Source organism: Bubalus kerabau, chromosome 13, assembly GCF_029407905.1.
Source record: "Bubalus kerabau isolate K-KA32 ecotype Philippines breed swamp buffalo chromosome 13, PCC_UOA_SB_1v2, whole genome shotgun sequence".
Lineage (NCBI taxonomy): Eukaryota > Metazoa > Chordata > Mammalia > Artiodactyla > Bovidae > Bubalus > Bubalus kerabau.
In genome coordinates, this window is record NC_073636.1 from 2254309 (window position 1) to 2274667 (window position 20359).

General features: G+C 41.0%; 1 long non-coding RNA gene across 1 annotated transcript in view; it reads right to left on the bottom strand.

Moving 5' to 3' along the window:
• Positions 1–961: 961 nt before the first annotated feature.
• LOC129626183 (uncharacterized) overlaps positions 962–20359 on the bottom strand; it is a 59150-nt gene continuing 39752 nt past the window's right edge. Inside the window, exons 3-4 of the long non-coding RNA XR_008701803.1 lie at positions 8731–8907; positions 962–1101 (exon numbers count right to left, since the gene is read on the bottom strand). This is a non-coding gene — a long non-coding RNA (uncharacterized LOC129626183). The remainder of the gene's footprint in view (positions 1102–8730; positions 8908–20359) is intronic.

Below are 20359 nucleotides of genomic sequence, written 5' to 3' on the forward strand. Positions count from 1 at the left end.
CTTCCATGGCTGCCTGGCTTTCCTCCACAGGCATTTCCCACCACAGTCTCCTCCCTCACATCCCCTTGATCCGTCTCTCCACAGTCAACAGCAGCCCTTTCCCTGGGATTGCTCCACAATCCCCAAACTCCAGCTCCCAGTCACTGTGCCTTCCAGGGGACCTGCATCCCTGTCTGGGGTATGTAGGGCTGTGGCAAGGACTGTCTGATTCTCATTTTATTTAGGCTGCCACAGATCAGCTGTTTCACTCTCAGCCTTAAACGACTTCTCCTCTGACTTAGACAACCGCCCTGATGTGGGGATAGGACCTCTGCTTCAGTTCCCTGCCCCCTCCCCAACTGAGGGCAGGTCCAGTCCTACTAACACTCCTGTTTTTCCCCGTAATTCCTTCATCCTACCAAGTTTTCCATGGTTCTATATATTCTTTTCTGCTGGTCAGGTACTCCTGTCCACTCTCAGCTGGTATTCTGCATTAACTTCTGTGTCTAAAGGTGTGTTCTTGATGCATCCGTGGAGAGAGATGTACTCCACGTCCACCTACTCCTCTACCATCTTGTTCCCTGTAATAACTTTTGAAGGCAGTGGCACCCTACTCCAGTATTCTTGCCTGGAAAATCCCATGGATTTGGGTGGGCTGCAGTCCATGGGGTCGCTAAGAGTCAGACACGACAGAGCAATTTCACTTGCACTTTCATGCATTGGAGAAGGAAATGGCAACCCACTCCAGTGTTCTTGCCAGGGATGGGGGAGCCTGGTGGGCTGCCATCTATGGGGTCACACAGATTCGGACACGACTGAAGCGACTTAGCAGCAGCAGCAATCTATAAAAATACTAGATCACTGTGCTGCATACCTGAAAGCAGTATAACACTGTAAATCAATGAGACTTCAATTAAAAATGTTAGCAATTTTTAAAAACGTAAAACTGTGTTCTAGAATCAATAAGATATCATAATTTCCTTTCTTTCACTTTATTTCAAAGAAATTTCTACCTCATAAGAACCGACAGTTGTACATTTCATTTATTTAAAATTGCTAGAAAGCTCAATCTCCAGAGAGCACTGCATTCAAAGCAGCAACAGTCCAAGATCCAAAAAATAGCTGCAAAGGAAATAAATTTGTTGTGAAATATCTATAAAACATACCAAAATAGGATTTGGTTCATAACATGCTACAAAGTCTCTTAAAACTGTTTTCCCCATTTCTTTTTGTCTCTCTGTATATGATTGTCAGGTATAAAGGATCTTTGGAAGTTCCCTTGTTGTCTAGGGGTTAGGACTCAGTGTTTTCAGTGCTATGGCCAGAGTTCAAACTCTCATTAGGGAACTAAAATCCTGCAGGAAGCATGGCACTGCTTAAAAATTAAATAAATAACTACATGCATATATGTATATGTACATAAATTCAAATTGAAAAAGTATTTCTCTCCAAATTTCAAGCTCTTGCTTTCTCTCCCCCATACCTTCATCTCTGGATTTATCCTATTTTCTTTAACCTTCTGAGTAATCCTTTAACCTTCCCAATGTAAATCATCCTGTCCTTCTTGAATGCTACAGTCTTGCTTAATTCAGCCCCAAAAAGACTCATAAGTGAAGTGAGCAAAAATAGAATTATTCTTATACTGGGAGAGGCTTTAAATACTCCAGTACCAACATTTTTCAAACATTCAGTTAACACAATTTAATAAACACCTACCATGTTCCCAGGAACCAGTTCTGCCCCAGATTCAATTGGATTGGAACCTCAGCTTTTTTCTTGATTATAATTGTTCCCAGAAAAGTATATCTTTAAGGTTATCTCCTAAAAATGAATCATATTGTATGGCTGTATCCCAGTACAGATAAAAAGGGAAGGTTTAATTCCCTTTTATTGTGAGTGCCTCACATACGCATAGGCACTCACACTCACCCAGACCGGGACAGAGGGTCTCAGCATCAAATGGCATTTAATGCCTTTTGATCCTCCAAGAGTTGCTTCCCTAAGTGGTTCCCCAGTTACCTACAGCAAAGGGCAGACCCAGACCTGGCCACGCCTGAATTTTCTCTTGAATATGCTTGATACTATACTTTGCTTTTTCTATTCCAAAGCTGTAGACTTTGGCAAAATGTAAATAATGTGTAAAGCAATTTGTTCTGATTAAGGAATCAAATTTATTGAATTTTATTACTGAAAGTTAAGACAACAGGTGTGAACAGAAATAATAAAAGAGTATATTCTTTTCATAGAAAAAACATTCAGTATATTGAATTATTCTTATTATGTGTTAGATTCTAATTCTGAGGCTATAAGGTTATACTTTTTGCTATTTGTCTTATTTGTTACCTCCCTTGTCTCCACATAGTTCAGTTCAGTTGCTCAGTCATGTCCAACTCTTTGCAACCCCATGGACTGCAGCAAACCAGGTCCCCCTGTACATCATCAACTCCCAGAGCTTACTCAAACTTATGTCCATCAAGTTGGTGATGCCATCCAACCATCTCATCCTCTGTCATCCCCTTCTCCTGCCTTCAATCTTTCCCAGCATCAGGGTTTTTTCCAGTGAGTCAGTTCTTCCCATCAGGTGGCCAAAGTATTGGAGCCTCAGCTTCAGGATCAGCCCTTCCAATGAATATTCAGGACTGATTTCCTTTAGGATTGACCAGCTTGATCTCCTCATAGTCCAAGGGACTGTCTTCTCCAACACCACAATTCTGAAGCATCAATTCTTCGGCACTCAGCTTTCTTTATAGTCCAACTCTCACATCCATATATGACTACTGGAAAACCATAGCTTTGACTAGATGGACTTTTGTCACAAAGTAATGTCTCTGCTTTTTAATATGCTGTCTAGGTTGGTCATAGCTTTTCTTCCAAGGGGCAAGTGTCTTTTGATTTTGTGGCTGCAGTCACCACCTGCAGTGATTTTGGAGCCCCCAAAATAAAATCTGTCACTGTTTCCCCATCCATTTGCCATGAAGTTATGGGACTGAATGCCATGATCTTAGTTTTTTGAATGTTGAGTTTTAAGCCAACTTTTTTACTCTCCTCTTTCACTTTCAATCAGAGGCTCTTTAGTTCTTCTTCACTTTCTGCCATAAGAGTGGTATCATCTACATCAGAGAGAGAGAGATCAGTCACTCAGTCATGTCTGACTCTTTGCAACCCCATGAATCGCAGCACGCCAGGCCTCCCTGTCCATCACCAACTCCCGGAGTTTGCTCAGACTCACGTCCATCGAGTCAGTGATGCCATCCAGCCATCTCATCCTCTGTCGTCCCCTTCTCCTCTTGCCCCCAATTCCTCCCAGCATCAGTCTTTTCCAATGAGTCAACTCTTCCCATGAGGTGGCCAAAGTACTGGAGTTTCAGCTTTAGCATCATTCCCTCCAAAGGAATCCCAGGGCTGATCTCCTTCAGAATGGACTGGTTGGATCTCCTTGTAGTCCAAGGGACTCTCAAGAGTCTTCTCCAACACCACAGTTCAAAAGCATCAATTCTTCGGTGCTCAGCCTTCTTTACAGTCCAACTCTCACATCATGTATGGATGTATACATGACCACAGGAAAAACCATAGCCTTGACTAGACGAACCCTTGTTGGCAAAGTAATGTCTCTACTTTTGAATATGCTATCATCTGCATATGTGAGGTTATTGGTATTTTTCCCAGCAATCTTGATTCCAGCTTGTGCTTCATCCAGCCTGGCATTTCTCCTGATGTATTCTGCATATAAGCTAAATAAGCAGGATGACAATATACAGTCTTGACGTTCTCCTTTCCAAATTTCTTCATTTCCCAATCTCCTCATTACCTATAAGCAAATATTTTGGTTTCTACTTTATCTAACATTTTAGTTGTTCTCTGCAGGAGAGTTACTCAGTTTCTCTTGGGTATATTTTGAAAATGTTAAGCTATTTGCCTAAAGGACATCCTCAGTCCTGCCTAGACCAGGTCCTACATCTGGATAACATGAAAATATCGCTACCAATAACCAATTAGTATTAGTCAATCGGAGTCTAAAAGTTAAGTGGCTCATTTGTTGTTCTACAGTCTTCCTCATACATCTCACCTGAAATAGCAATTACATAGTAAAACATCAAATAGAAATGGCAAAAACTCTCCATGTAATCTAAAGACCTTCAGATTGTCAAATGTACCTATGATATCCCTGGAAGCTAAATTTAGCATTTAGGGCTCCAATTTCTCCCTGAGATGTGTAAAAACTCATCTAGCCTGACAGTTCCCTGTTGCCTGCACCTCTGAGAAGTCAATTAGTCTCACTAAAGTCAATTTTAATTTATGCACACTATTTTACTCTTGAATTTTTTGCATGATTTTTAATAGAAGGTGTAATATCAAATTTAAGGACTAAAGACTTTCAGGACAGTGATTTAAAAAAAAAAAAACAAACAAAACTGATCCTGAGTTACCAAATTACCTAAAAAAAAATAAATAAAAAAAAAAACAAGTGGTTTGGTTATATGATATTTTTGACTAAGAAATAAGTAGAGGATTGACTTTATTCTTTATTATCCCTAATGCTTATTGTAGCACTAGGCCAGACACAATCAATAAAGTATTACAGAGGACAGTAAAGTTTGAATGAATTAATTAAGTTATGGTAGATTGATTAAAGGGCTTCCCAGGTGGCTCAGATGGTAAAGAATCTGCCTGCAGTGCAAGAGAGACAGGTTCAGTCCCTGGATGGGGAAGATCCCCTGGAGAAGGGAATGCAACCCACTCCAGTACTCTTGCCTGGAGAATTCCTTGGACAGAGGAGCCTGGTGGGCTACATACAGTTCATGGGTCTCAGTCTGACATGACTGAGTGATAAACACACACACACACACAAATTGAAAACAAATGGCACTAATTTTTTACAGCTTCGCTATGTTTTGGTATTGTGACTTAGTAGATTCTGCCCTCAAGGGGCTGATGTCTCATCTTCAACCATGAATCTGGGTAAGCTTTAAGACGGGCTTTGGATAATGGAGAGGGATGATTCCAATAATCCATTTCACAGACTAGATTCTACCTTTTGGAACCCTGAGATCACCATGAGAAAAGGTCTGTGTAGCCTGCAGGAGAATAGAATCTCATGAAGCAGAGGTGACCTAATTTTCCCAGCTGAAGCACCAAATGTGACATTATATCAGATAATGTGTAATAGAGCCCAACCAAGACTGGCTAAGCCACCAAGCCAACCAACCACTGAACATGGACCTGTAGTGAGCCCAGTTAAAGAGGCAGAGAGAGCCCAATGCAGCAGAACCACTCAGCCAACCTGCATACTTGTAAACATTAATAAATGATTTTGTTTTCAGCTGCTAAATTTTTAGGTGGTTTGTTACACAGCAGTAACTAACTGATACAAAATCTTTGTTACAAACCTCCCTGAGGTGTTTTAGAGGAGAGGATACCACACTGAGAATAAGAAGTCTTCAGTTTCAGTTCAGTCTCTGCCATAGCTTGCTAATCTTGTAAAACACTTCACCCTGTCTAAGTCTCAGACTTGTGGTTTCTTCAAGTTCTAACGTTCTGGAATCTAACTTCTATTGTCTGGGATCTCCCAAAATGTTTTACTCTACATTTTGCCTAAATAGCAAGAAAATAGTGAGAAAAGTTTTTTTTTAATAGTAGAAAAGTTGTTTTTTAAAAACAACTTTTTTTTTAATTGTTTTTTTAAAATAGTGAGTTAAATCACCTCCAAGGAATCTGCTTATGCATTAAGTATTGGAAATTGTAGAAATCTGAGCTGAATGTGATCTTATTCTAAGCTACTCTCACCCCAGAAAGGGTATTTTTAGCACAAATCCTGTCTGTGATTTTTGTTTTCTTTTGATGTTGCCATTCTGTTCTCAAAGTAAAAGTTAAACAAAAAATCTATTAAAATAAGCATTCTTGTTAATCAAGGCTTTAGTAAACTTTATATTTTACCATTATCCCACAGGAGGACACAAAACAGGTTTAGCAATAAACAAAAATACCACTCTTGTATCCATCTGGCTTTTACTAATGAGTTATGGTATTAGAGTAGAGAGATGTAGAAAACTGAACCTCACAATCTTCAATTCTAACAAGTATAAAGGATTCATGTACACAAATGGACACAAACACACAGATTTGTGTCTCTGCAAGGGAAGTCCATATAACAGTGATTCTTATTAGGTAAGGATTAGGATGCTCTCTGAAGATATCATGAAAACTAGGAAACCTTGATTCAGAAAAGTCCATGCATGTACACATTCATATGGTGGACTTTTTTGTGCTTTTTGCCTCCTCAGTACCTTATAAACACTATTTTTGTGCTTGAGGATTTTTCCACCTTATGAATCTGCATATCCCTAGAAGAGAAGCTAGAAATTCACTTCCTATAGATGCAACCATGGTACAGACACATGGCCTAGGACCAACCATTCAGGTACAAATGTACGAGGCATTTGGAAGCAGGGATGTCCCAGATTCATTCTGGCTAGAACAAAGGCAAAGATGGCGAGCTTTCAGAAACAGCATGGGTAGAGGTCCTGGCACTGTGCTCCGTGGCAGCTGGTGAGGTGTGGTGAGTTCATCCAAGAGCAGAGGCAGGAGTTCTTCCCCAGAGCAGTCTGAGCTATAACGTTGGAGTTGTTCCTAGCTGTGTAGTTTCCAAGCCTCGTTCTCAGACCCTTTTAGGGATGTGATGAGCTATCTAAACCCTTTAATAAATTCTTAAACTATGTTTGTAACAGAGAGCTCTGACTGTCCAAATTATGTGCAAACAACTTTTGCAGATAATTCCAATATTTTTTTAAGACCTTTAGAAGACCATTCTTGGCTTACTTCTCTTAGAATACACAGGTGCTCATACATTAATAATATAATATGTGTAATGCAAGTGGAAAAATCAAAAGTGAAATGGAGAATGGAGACAGATAGGGCTTCTTTGAATGAAAGAATTCACATTGAGTGAAATAACAGATTTGGCTCTGGTCACTAACTGCCTAGTCATTCAGCACTGGGTGGTATCTAAGTCCCGTTCCCTGAATCTGGGTGATATCCTGACCAATAGAATGAGATGATAGTAACTGCACATCACTACCAAGGCCAGTGCCAGCTAGGTGTTACAGCCTCTGCCTTGAGCACCATGTAAGACTTTGAACAACCAGAGACCATCATGCTGTGAGCAGAAGACTGAATGAACAGGCATGTGAGGTGCATCTGAGGTACTAAAAGCCAGTGTCACCTGCCAGATGGGCCTCCATAGCCTTTCATGCAAATTGGTAAACTAACCCAGAACAAGAGACATCAACCTGGACTATCTGCGGCAAAACTGATGTAGGGTCACCCTACTGAGAATCTCCTCTGAGCTAAACAGGGGGTCTTTCTTTACTTCTGTAGATTTCCTTAAAAGGAAGAGAGGGTTGTTGAGTTAGGAGATTACACAATTCCCAATGTCCAGTCCTTAAGGATGAGACAAGCAGCTGAATCACACTAGACAGCTGAAAATGAGTAACAGAACACAGCAGGGACTTCACAAGCCGAAAAGCATAACTAAGGGGAACGACTCAGCTCTCACATTTGTTATCGGCAAGAAATGTGAGCTCACCATTTTCTGGCATTCTGATTTTTTTTAAGAGATGCTAGAGATTTTAAAATTTAAGTTAAATTTTCAACTTAAATTTGACTTTTTAAAATTTTCAACTTAAATTTGACTTTTTAAAATTTTCAACTGAAGTTCCCACTTTAGACAGTTTTTAAGGTAGTCTGTATGGGCCAGAGGGGTTCGATGAATTTTTCAGGCTTATGGACCAAATTAACATAAATGCTCTGACACTGCCTTTCAGTGTCTGCTAACCCTGGCTCTCTGTGGACTCACTTCAGGGCAACTGATGTTTGTGTTAGAGTGTGGCTTGCTGTGTCACAAGCCTCTGCTTTCTTTGGTCTCAGAATTCTAAATTGAAGCTAATTGAAGCTCCCTTCCATACCTTGTGTGAAAGGAGTTTTAACTCTATCATAGTAGTCTACATAAACGTCCACCCCCACAGAGAAAAAAAAAATAGAAATTATTAACTCCATGTATTAGTCATCTACCGTTATCATAATGCTATGTAATAAACATCCTAACAGATCACAGATCTGGGCTGGATTCAGCTGCATGGTTCTGCATTAGGCTGTGGGTCCACTAGACTATGCATTGATTTCAAATTTGCTCTTCACAGGAGAGGCAGCTACCCAAAAGAAGCTCTTCTGAAAAATCACCAGGGTGAAAGAGCCATGCTGAACTGCACAAGTTCAGTTAAGACCTCTGTCTGCCTCCTACCTGCAAACATGTTATAAACCAAGTAAGTTAGGAGGCCAATCCCAAAATTAAAAGAGCAAAAAAGAATCCTCTGCCCACAACAGAAAGGGGAGAGAAGTGAATACTTACTGAAATAGAATCCAAATTCTAATACCCAAGAGGTCTTTTTCAAAAGCTCATTTTCTTTCTAAATAATTCCCCAAAATAAGCTCTCTCCCAGGCTTTGCTTGCTCCCTGTGGGGCTGACGAACTCTGGGACTTCACCACCAGCGGACTCTGGCCCACTGCAAAGCACGCGGTGGGTGGCAGCGGACGCCGGGGGCTTGGAAGCTCCCAGTACAAGTGCTCTAAATTAGGAACAAAGCATTCCTCGGACTGCGTCAAACTTTAAAAATAAGACTTTGCTCCATACACAGCTAATGACCTTGGTGAGGACATTCAAATGCCTCAGATGAGATGTTCAAGTAATTACTTACGAGCAGTTTCCATAAGGTTTTCCCATCCCATCTGTCCCTGCCTCTGAGGTCTTCATCCTCCTTTTGTCTTGGTCTCTGTTCCCAGGCAGCCTGTTCTGCACAGAACGTGATCCTTGGCCAGTTTCACAGATGTAATCTGTGCAGGAGAACTTCTTAGGCTCATCAAGAGATGTCCTCCTAATGGAAGAAATCTGAAAGTAGGTTCTTTGATATGAATGTTGCTTGCTTATTCTACTGTCATTGTGCATTCTAAGGAGAAAAGTCAGCCACTTTCATGGTGTCATTTCTCTAAGACAGAGTCAAGGGACTAGGGGATAGGACACAAACTCCTTTAAAACATCTTTTTCTGAGGAAATTGTGGAGCAAGGTGAACTTATTGTGAATTCAAGCCTGAGCAGAAGTGCCCCGCCCCCCGAGCTGCCCTAATGTTTCATAGCGAACCCTGGAACCAAGCTGCACAATAAAACCTTGAAGCAAATATTAGTCAGAGTGGATTGACAGACAGGACCGATCTCCTCAGCGATTCTCTATTCACTGTAGATCCCAGAGGTAACTGGACGACCATGGCCAGCTATCAATCAATGTATGTGATCATATTCCAAAGAAACACAAGTCCCTAATTTTTTTAGAAAAAATTAAATGAATCCAAGAAGAGGCAAAAGGTGTCAAGGTAGAGGTAAATATTATCACATGAGACAGTTTTCTCCCCATCACCAGCTTCTAGAAGTCCTAAATATCCCAGCAACTATTTAACCATATGTGTTTCTTCCAGTTCTTTCTATTTCTCCAAAAATCACACACACACACAAGGCCTAGAACCTAAGTGGACAAACAGGAGATTTCTTGGGAGGTACAGAGGCCATGGATACATTATCCGTGAAATGTATGTCCTGGGCACACTTGCTCTAGTCAATTTCCACGCCTCAGACCAGTGTTCTTTTTTATGCTGGGCCCTAAGCCCCTTTGGTCAAGCATCATATTTAAAGTCACACTGTGTGTTACATGAAATAGATAATCAACAAGGCCCTACTACATAGCACAGGGAACTCTACTCAATACTTTATTATAACCTACATGGGAAAAGAACCTGAAAAAGAATATCATATGTATGCTGCTAAGTCGCTTCAGTCGTGTCCGACTCGATGTGACCCCATAGACGGCAGCCCACCAGGCTCCGCCATCCCTGGGATTCTCCAGGCAAGAACACTGGAGTGGGTTGCCATTTCCTTCTCCAATGCATAAAACTGAAAAGTGAAAGTGAAGTCACTCGTGTCCAACTCTTCGTGACCCCATGGACTGTAGCCTACCAGGCTCCTCTGTCCATGGGATTTCCCAGGCAAGAGTATGGGAGTGGGGTGCCATTGCCTTCTCCGTATCGTATGTATATGTATAACTAAATCACTCGGCTGTATGTACCCCGAAACTAACACAGCAATGTAAGTCAACTATACCCCAATATAAAATTTTTAAAAATTTTAAGCCATATTTGTGATTAACAAAATAAAATTTCATCCTGAAGATCTTGGGTCAAAACTCAGTCCCATCACTTAACTAGCTGTTTGAATTTGTACAGGTTCCTTTGTTTTTGTTAACTTGTTTCCTCAACTACAAAACAGGGATAAAAGTTCCTACCTCACAGTATCATGGCCAAGATTAAGTGATACACGGACTTCCCCAGTGGTCCAGGGGTTAATACTCCATCTCCAGTGCAGGGGCAAGGGTTCGATCCCCGGTCGGGGAACTAAGATCCCACATGCTGTAGGGCATGACCAACAATTTTAAATAAGCAAATAAACAAAAGTGGATCTATCATTAAAAAGTAACAAAAAATTAAATGATATAGTGAACATGAAATCTGGAGACAAGTGGGCACTCTATAAACCTGTGCTAATCCTGAGACAGTCCAGGTGGGAAATATTACGTAGATAAATCATTTCTTGAACTTGCTCCCTCACTTTCCTCCTGACACTTAAGAAATATCAAAGCTCCCTGAGAAAAGGGCTTCCCAGTGTCTCAGTGGTAAAGAATCTGCCTGCCAATGCAGAAGACGCATGAGACACAGGTTCAGGCTCTGGGATGGGAAGATCCCCGGGAGGAGCAAGTGGCAACCCACTCCAGTATTCTTGCCTGGAAAATCCCATGGACAAAGGAGCCTAGGGGACTATAATCCATGGGGTCACAAAGAGTCAGATAGGACTTAGCAAATAAGCATGCACACACAACTTCTACAGGCAGGACATCCATTGTTGAGAGTTCTTCCCCATGTACTAGGAGTACAGTTAGAATTTAAAAAGACAGTGGGGGATGAGTTAGACTCCCTGGATCATCACTGATGGAAGGGCAAATTCCAAGGAGCTGTCTGAATCTCTCCATACACCTGCTAAGTCCCGCTCGGAGGTTTGCTCTGTTGGTGGCCCTTGTGAACTTCATTGAGCTTCAGTTTGTCTTTCCCTCCTTTATATGACCATCAAAACCATGCCTGAAATGTCTGATCCTTGGAGAGCATTAACCAAGATGTCTGGATTTTTAGAATAGATTGCCATTTATCCAACTTGGTGTCAAACCCAAGAGGAGGTTTTCTGAATTGAGGAAATCGGGACAGCTGCATGAGCATATGGAATCTGTGGACCCAATGAAGGGGTGCTGAAGGATAAAATGAAACCTTGAGTCATAACCACAGCAAAAGGGATGTCATTTTCATAACTCAATGCCTGTATTTTTAAATAACTCTCACAGAAGTTCTGTAGGAGCTGGCCACAGTTCTGGAGAGTTTGATAAACTTTCTGGTCACTGATCTGAGGATATTAGAGAAAGGCCGAAACTTAATCTTCTTAGAGGAAAGAAGTTATTATGTGGACACGATCCATAATTGCTCTCAGGGCTTTTCATAGAAGTCATTACCTACCAAGGAGAGAGAAAGCTTAGCTACTGGCCATAGACTAAACTCACATATTGAGTAGAGGGCCTCAAAAAAAGAGAAAGTACATCATTTCAAAACAACAAACATTAGTTTTCACAGGATAGTCAATCTGGCAGGTTGTCAAGAATTTGTGATTCCGTTTCATTCACTTAAGCTTCTGACGTTTTCTCACTGTTAGACAGTTTCCTCTACTAAGAAAACAGTCATCTGTTGCAGCCATATGCTTTCCAGGATAAGAATTCTTTCTCATTTTGCACCTGCTTTGTTGAAAGTTTCAATAACAAGTTTGTAAACAGAAATGTCTTCTCAGACATATGGAGAGAGAACTTCAGTACCACACTGCCTAGAAACGGGTATCTGTCTCTTGCACAAGACTCTGAATCACCATCCCCCGCCCCAAAGGTAAGGACATTATCTTACTTGGCTTCCAATGCTTGAGACACAATAGATACCCAATCCATTCTTGCTGATGTCATAAATGAAGGGACTAAAGTGATGCAATTAGTTTGCCTTGTCTTTCTTTTCAAGGCCCACTGTGAAACTTGTTCTACATTAGTTTAACAGGAAAGTATAAATGGCACATTCTTTTTAAAATTAATTTATTTTTAATTGAAGGATAAATGCTGTACATTATTGTGTTGATTTCTGCCAAACCTCAACATGAATCAGCCATAGGTATACAAATGTCCCCTCCCTCTTGAACCTCCTTCCCCCTCCCCATCCCACCCCTCTACGTTCTTACAGAGCCCCAGTTTGAGTTCCCTGAATCACACAGCAGATTTCCATTGGCTATCTAGTTTACATATGGTAGTGTATATGTGTCCATGTTACTCTCTCCATACAGCCCACCCTCTCCTTCCTCCCCTCCCCAGCGTCTGTAAGTCTGTTCTCCATGTCTGTGTCTCCACAGCTGCCTACATAAAGGTTCATCAGTACCATCTTTCTAGATTCCTAAATGGCAAATTCTTGATGGATGGAATAAGTTTTATATTTACACATATATGTGTGTTTGCTTTAGTATGTTAAATATTATATAGTATATTCTTTATATATATATATACATGTATGCATAGAGTCAGGCTTTGCCTCAGATGGTAAAGAATCTGCCTGCAATGCAGGAGTATATACAGAACCTCTTTCATTTTTTTAAAATCAGTACTTATAACCAGTAATTAACCTTGTCTAGCCACCAGTAAGTATTAGAAAGTAGATGTAATTTGTCATTGTTTCCAATTGATGAGCCAAAAATTTCCAAGTACTCTCTTTCTTGCTCAGGTAGTTGTAACCTGGTAAATCAATGCATTCAAACACTCTAAGGATGTCTCTCTAAACACTTTGTCCCCAAGTGTGGTCTTTGGACACCATCTAGGGGCTTATTATAAATATGGGACGTTGTCTCTACCCCAGACCTACTGAATCAGGATCTGCCTTTTAACAATATTTTGGGCTGCAGGCCATGGTTGCAGGGAAGTTTACAGGACTCTGTGATGGACTGCCCCACTATACCCGGAGAGGTAGCTTAGGCCTAAGAAGAGGAAGTTGGACTTCTAACAAAGAGGAGACTCCCATAGCCCAGCACAGATCTTGCATCTCTCTTCTTGGATTTGAAATCAATGCAAAGCTGGTCACTCCCAGACCCATTCCCCCCTCTTAGAACTGTTGACTGGGGATATTAAGTTCTTTGGATAGAATAGATTAAAAGTGTTAATATTAACTCTGAATTTGGGAAATTATTTCCCCCATGCTTTGTTTTTTGTGCCTTGTCAGCCTGGGCTGTTTTTTCTTCAAATGAGGTAATTGTTTACTGCCTCTCTATTTGACCTTGCACGGAGCTTATGAACATGCAGGTTTAGGTTTTTAGTGTTTCTAAAGATGATCACAATAGTGATGATGATAGTGATGGTGATGCCATGTGGAGAGTACTTCAAAAGCTCCCTCCTAATCATTCTTACCCATATGCTCAGAATTCTAGGGAACCCATGACTTTCAAACCAAGTTGTGTGGAGCCCAGGGTCTTACGGTCACACAGGCGAAGAAGAGGAGACAGACGAAGGGAGACAGACATGGGAGAGGAGGCAGCTGGACAGCTTGGCAAACCCCACAGAATGAGGCTGCTATCCAGAGGATGAGGATGAGTGAGCATCTTGGCAATGATCAGTTTGCTATATTAAAGACTTTCTTTGCAAATAATTTTATCTGGACACAGATTCTCCTCTTAAAGTAAGTCTTCGGCCTCAATTATTGTGGTGGCTGTATAGTTAGCAGATCTTGGAATATCTAGCGTTCGTGTTAGAGGAAACACTGAAACCGCCCACCCTGGCTGGGCACCATAGAAACCACTGGCGTGAGTTATTTTACAACAGGCGGTCCTGGAAAGGAACACGGAATTAACAAGCCACACCAACTGGAGGAATTCAGAAAACATCAAAAGGAGACACCGCATGTCCTACCAAACTCTCAGAATCCTACTTGCTGGAATCCCTTTTGGCTCAGCAATGCGTGAGCCACCAGGAAGGGCCCTGGGTCAGAATGACCGGCAGAGACAACCCAGAAACTAACCCCTTACTGTAAAACCTGAGACTGCAAGCCATGTGGTGGAGCAGTTCTCCTGGGTTCCCTCACCCTGGTGCCTTCTGCCCGGGGAGCCCCTTCTCAATAAAGCATCTTTGTCAACATGCCTGTCTCCTCAGACAATTCATTCCCAAGCATTAGACAAGAGCCCACTCCCCAGCCCTGGAAGAGGTTCCCCTTCCTGCAACAGTAAGATATTTCTGGAAAGGAAAGAGAAATATTTAAGAGAATGAAAAGCTACATTTTGGTTTAGAGCAGATTTTTCACCCCATGGATATTGACAGAATCTGTTTGCATATTTCAGATTCAGACCTAGGTTGCAATGATACCATGAGATATAATGGTGAGGGAAATATAAACACTGATAGCATTTTAAAAAATTTAAAGGCTTCAAATTCTTTAATAAACCTGCAACACACAATCAAAAAATTCTATAGAATCTCCATGTATGGGTACATTCCAGACAGGGTGATTTTAAAATCTCTCCTTGCAATGTGTTGCACTTGGTTTTGTCTAGAGTTGAGGGAATGTGCTAGATATTCCCTAATGACCTGCTTCACCTCAGCAGTTTCATCATTCTGAGTTTACTTTTCTTTTACCGAGGTAGAAAGCTGTATCAGTCCAGAATCTTAAATCTGGTTAAATCCTTATGGCAACAATTCATACTTCTGATCTCTCCTTTTGTTGTCCATTCATTTTGCCCTCATTCTGGTTCATGTTCTTATCAATTCTTGGAAATACACCAAAAAAAGAGAAGAAATAGGAATTGCTTCCACCTTTGAATTGTTATTTTTCAAAGATGGCCAGCAAATCCCATCCCATACGTTCTTCTTACAATGTGATGGTGGCATCCATTCCATCAAGTTATGAGGCTGTTTCCTCTCCCCTTGAACCTGGACAGATGTTTTGTGATTGCCTTTACCAACAGAACAGAAAGGAGTAACACTGTAAGACTTCTGAGACTGTATCATAAGTAAGGCACTTACTTCTGCCTTGGTCTGTTGGGAAACTTGCTTTTGGAATCCAGCTACCAGGATGTGAGGAGGTCTATGCCACAAGGGAAGACCATGTGTAGGTGTCTCAGGTGACATTGTCAACTGAGCTCCCAGTCTCTGACCACCAGATATAAGCCCAAGGAAGTCTTCAGAGGACATCAGCGTCCCTGACAACATGACCACAGCCCCATGAGCTACCCTGCCAAGCTGAGCCCTCTGAGCCCTCAGAATCATGAGAGATAACCAGAAAATCTTTACAGTTGTTTTAAGCCACCAATGTTGGGGTTATATATTACACAGCAATGGAGCAAACCCTCAATCCTATATTTATTAGGACAGAAGAAGCTGTGATCTGTGCTCAACTGAATTTTCTGTCCTGAATAAGTGATTCACCATTAGAAATGGATGCTATTAATTTTAGGCTTATGCTTATAAGCCAAGTATCACTCTACCCTCATAACAAATTTGACTAATTTCTCCACTTTCACAATGATGAACCATTCAGTTATCAAGGTTTTCAGAAACTTGATATTTGCAATGTCTTCCAAATATCCACATCCAGGGGCTGGCTATTCTCCAGCCCCTTAGCCTGCTGTCTCCATATTCCCAGTTCAACACATCACTACCAAACTTTTTTAAAATTACATTTATTTTGTCATTCTGTTGCCCCCAAATCCCCCCAAGGTACATACACTATTTAAACTAGAGTTGCAAACTCAGATAAAGGCAAAGATGAAAGACCAAGAGTCCTGACAGTGTTCAAGTCTCCACTTCAGCCTCCTTCCCATAGCTTAGTTCAGACCAAAAAAAAATCTATTTCTGTGTTTATTTACAGCAGTTCAAGTTGAGTTTCCTTCACTTGCAAGTAGAGAGGTCCTGACAAATACATTGGGAGCATCCCTCAGAATCCAGCATAGTCCTGGGCCCATACCAGATAAATAGGAAGGAATACAATGTGATACCGGACAACTGAAAAGACTGACTAAAGTTTAAATAGACAAATAAGACCAACGTCATCAAAGATGTGGAGAAACTGAGACTTTCCTACAGTGCCATGAAAATGAAAATTAGCTCAATCATTTTTGAAACCTATTTGACATTATTGAGTAAAACTGAATATGTAGGTATATTTTGGGAACCAGCAATGCCAACTTTAAGTACAGACACAATAGAAATGTAAAAGTTGCTGTTGTTTAGTTGCTAAGTCATATCCAACTATTTGCAGCCTCATGAACTGTAGCATGCCAGGCTCCTCTGTCTTCCACTATCTCCCGGAGTTTGCTCAAATTCATATCTGTATAGTCAAAGCTATGGATTTTCCAGTAGTCATGTATAAATATAAAAGTTGGACCATCGTAAAAAAGCTGAGTGTCGAAGAACTGATGCTGTTGAAGTGTGGTGTTGGAGAAGACTCTTGAGAGTCCCTTGGACTGCAAGGAGATCAAACCAGTCAATCCTAAAGGAAATAAACCCTAAATATTCATTGGAAGGACTGTTGCTGGAACCTAAGGCTCCAATATTTTGGCCACCTGATGCGAAGAAAAAGACCCTGATGCTGGGAAAGATTCAAGGCAAAAGAAGAAGGGGGTGGAAGAAATGTATTCACAGAATTCACAGAAGACATACAAGAAACCACTCTCTTCTTAGTAGCCTCAAGCTAGAAACAATTCAAGTGTCCTATAAGAATGGACAAATAAGTTGTAGTGTATTTATACAAGGAGATATTATACAGCAATGAGAATGGATAAACCAGTTAATATAACAACATAGATAAGTCTCATAAATGCAACGTTGAGCATAAGAAGTCAAATACAGAAGTGTACATATTGCATAATCTTTCTTATAAAATACAAAACAGGAGAAACTAATTTTCACTGTTAGAATCAAGGAAAAGCATTAGCCTTATGGAGGAGTTTTAATGGGAAGGGGACCTCAGGACCTAATATATGGACTCCAGTGTGTGTAAACTCATGGTCTGCAGCACTTTTTTGAAAAATGTATTTACAAAATCAGAGTAGAAATGGTATTGTGGTTCCCTGCACAGTGACATGCCAGCCAGCTTCCTCAATTCCCTCTGGCACATCCTTTCTCCGCAGCAGACAGGGGAGGAGATGAGAACTGTGAGAAGCACAACTGTGCCCATAAAGGAGCAAAGCCATCAAAAGAAAACACGTCTGTGACAAGGGAAGAACACATTCCCCGATTTTCCCATCTGTCACACCATATGCAGCAGCATCTATCAACACCCAATTTGCTGTATGTAGTTAAGGACGCTCCTTCCGTGTAGGAGAATAACTCGTCTCAATTAGATCCTAAGATTTACATTTTTTGAAGTTTGACGTTCTGTGAGTCTAGTCATTATCATTTCAAGCAGCCTCAAGTCAACAGAATTGGATCCTGGACTTAATCAAACTCAGAATTCCACACCTACAATCTAAAATCCCAGTGACACCATCTCAGTCCACAATCTTTCAATTTTCCTTCCTTTTCATCATTTTTCTACACTTATTTATTTATCTTTTTTTAAGACCTTGACCCACAGGCTGTTCAACTCTCAGGCATTATATGAATACCTTCTATGCATGGTAATTCCCCTGACCCATTATCAGGGATTTAGTAATTCCTACTAGTCTGATTACTAACTTTTATTCTTTTGTTCCTTTGATCTTCAATAACATATACCTAGAAAAGCCTCATCCTACTATTCAGGTTGTTTAAAGCCCTATAACTAATCTTCTGAAATCCAATAGTGAAAAGTCACAACCATATTCTTACAAAGTAGGGTTCTCTGACAAATGCTGGGCTTTTATCTCGGCCCAGTAACTCTCTTTCAAGTCCATAGTCAGTATGATCTCCAAGTCCCCTGAGGACAATTCCAAATTTCCACCCATTCCCACATTTCAGCTACTCCAGTGCCTTCTCTTTCTTCCTATTTCCATAATAAAATCCATCCAGTGAGATCTCCCTCCTTTAGTCTGGTTTCATGGGTGTTCAGCCCATCAGATCAGATCAGATCAGATCAGTCGCTCAGTCATGTCCGACTCTTTGCGACCCCATGAATCGCAGCACGCCAGGCCTCCCTGTCCATCACCAACTCCCAGAGTTCACTCAGACTCATGTCCATCGAGTCAGTGATGCCATCCAGCCATCTCATCCTCTGTCGTCCCCTTCTTCTCTTGCCCCCAGTCCCTCCCAGCATCAGAGTCTTTTCCAATGAGTCAACTCTTCGCATCAGGTGGCCAAAGTATTGGAGTTTCAGCTTTAGAATCATTCCTTCCAAAGAAATCCCAGGGCTGATCTCCTTCAGAATGGACTGGTTAGATCTCCTTGCAGTCCAAGGGACTCTCAAGAGTCTTCTCCAACACCACAGTTCAAAAGCATCAATTCTTTGGCGCTCAGCTTTCTTCACAGTCCACCTCTCACATCCATACATGACCACAGGAAAAACCATAGCCTTGACTAGACAAACCTTTGTTGGCAAAGTAATGTCTCTGCTTTTGAATATGCTATCTAGGTTGGTCATAACTTTCCTTCCAAGGAGTAAGCGTCTTTTAATTTCATGGCTGCAGTCACCATCTGTAGTGATTTTGGAGCCCAGAAAAATAAAGTCTGACACTGTTTCCACTGTTTCCCCATCTATTTCCCATGAAGTGATGGACCGGATGCCATGATCTTTGTTTTCTGAATGTTGAGCTTTAAGCCAACTTTTTCACTCTCCACTTTTACCTTCATCAAGAGGCTTTTTAGTTCCTCTTCACTTTCTGCCATTAGGGTGGTGTCATCTGCGTATCTGAGGTGATTGATATTTCTCCCGGCAATCTTGATTCCAGCTTGTGTTTCTTCCAGTCCAGCATTTTGCATGATGTACTCTGCATATAAGTTAAATAAACAGGGTGACAATATACAGCCTTGACGTACTCCTTTTCCTATTTGGAACCAGTCTGTTGTTCCATGTCCCGTTCTAACTGTTGCTTCCTGACCTGCATACAAATTTCTCAAGAGGCAGATCAGGTGGTCTGGTACTCCCATCTCTTTCAGAAGTTTCCACAGTTTAATGTGATCCACACAGTCAAAGGCTTTGGCATAGTCAATAAAGCAGAAATAGATGTTTTTCTGGAACTCTCTTGCTTTTTCCATGATCCAGCGGATGTTGGCAATTTGATCTCTGGTTCCTCTGCCTTTTCTAAAACCAGCTTGAACATCAGGAAGTTCATGGTTCACATATTGCTGAAGCCTGGCTTGGAGAATTTTAAGCATTACTTTACTAGTATGTGAGATGAGTGCAATTGTGCAGTAGTTCGAGCATTCTTTGCTCAAACTTTGTTCAGCCCATGTAGGCACACAAAGCCCAGGCTTGGTTTAGTACACTGCTGACGCTGTCTTAAAATTCTGAATAACTTTTATACAGGCTCCCGTGCTTTCATTTTGCCCTGAACCTCACAAATCATGTAGCAGATACTGCCCCCCTTCCATATCTGAACTCTAACTTCCTGTGTGATGGTTTTTGGAAGCAGGGTCTTTAGGAGATGAAGAGGTCACAAGGATGGAGTTCTCACAAATGGAATAAGTGCCTCTATAAGAACAGGCCACAGAACTAGCTTGCTTTTTTTCAGCCATGTGAGGATACAGTGAGAAAGAAATAGTTTCTAAAACCCAGAAGAGAGTTCCCACCAGACCTCAACTAAGCTTGCATCCTGATCTCAGGCTTCCAGCCTCCAAAACTATAAGAAATGCTTTTTTGTTGTTTATAAGCCATCTAGTGTGGTACTTTGTTTTAACAGCCCAAACTGACTGAAACACGCGTACCATGAATGGCATTCAGTACACACTCAACTAATGCCTGATAAATCACTTTCAGAAGTTCCATATGATTCTGTGGTTATTTTACTGATTCTTAAGGAATTTTATATAGGAAGCAACAAAACATATCCAATGGGTTCTATGGAAAAAAACAGAATCTTATAAACTTAACTGGTTTTTGGTCATTGATATCTTTAAGAATCTGATTAAATCTGAACTCTGTCCCTAAAGAAATGGTCATACGAATTCAGGGGGTTGAATAGAATTTTGTTAAATTCTTAAAATTCATCCATCATCTCTAACTTGAATTATACTCTCTCCCATGTATTTCTTGCCCTGAGAA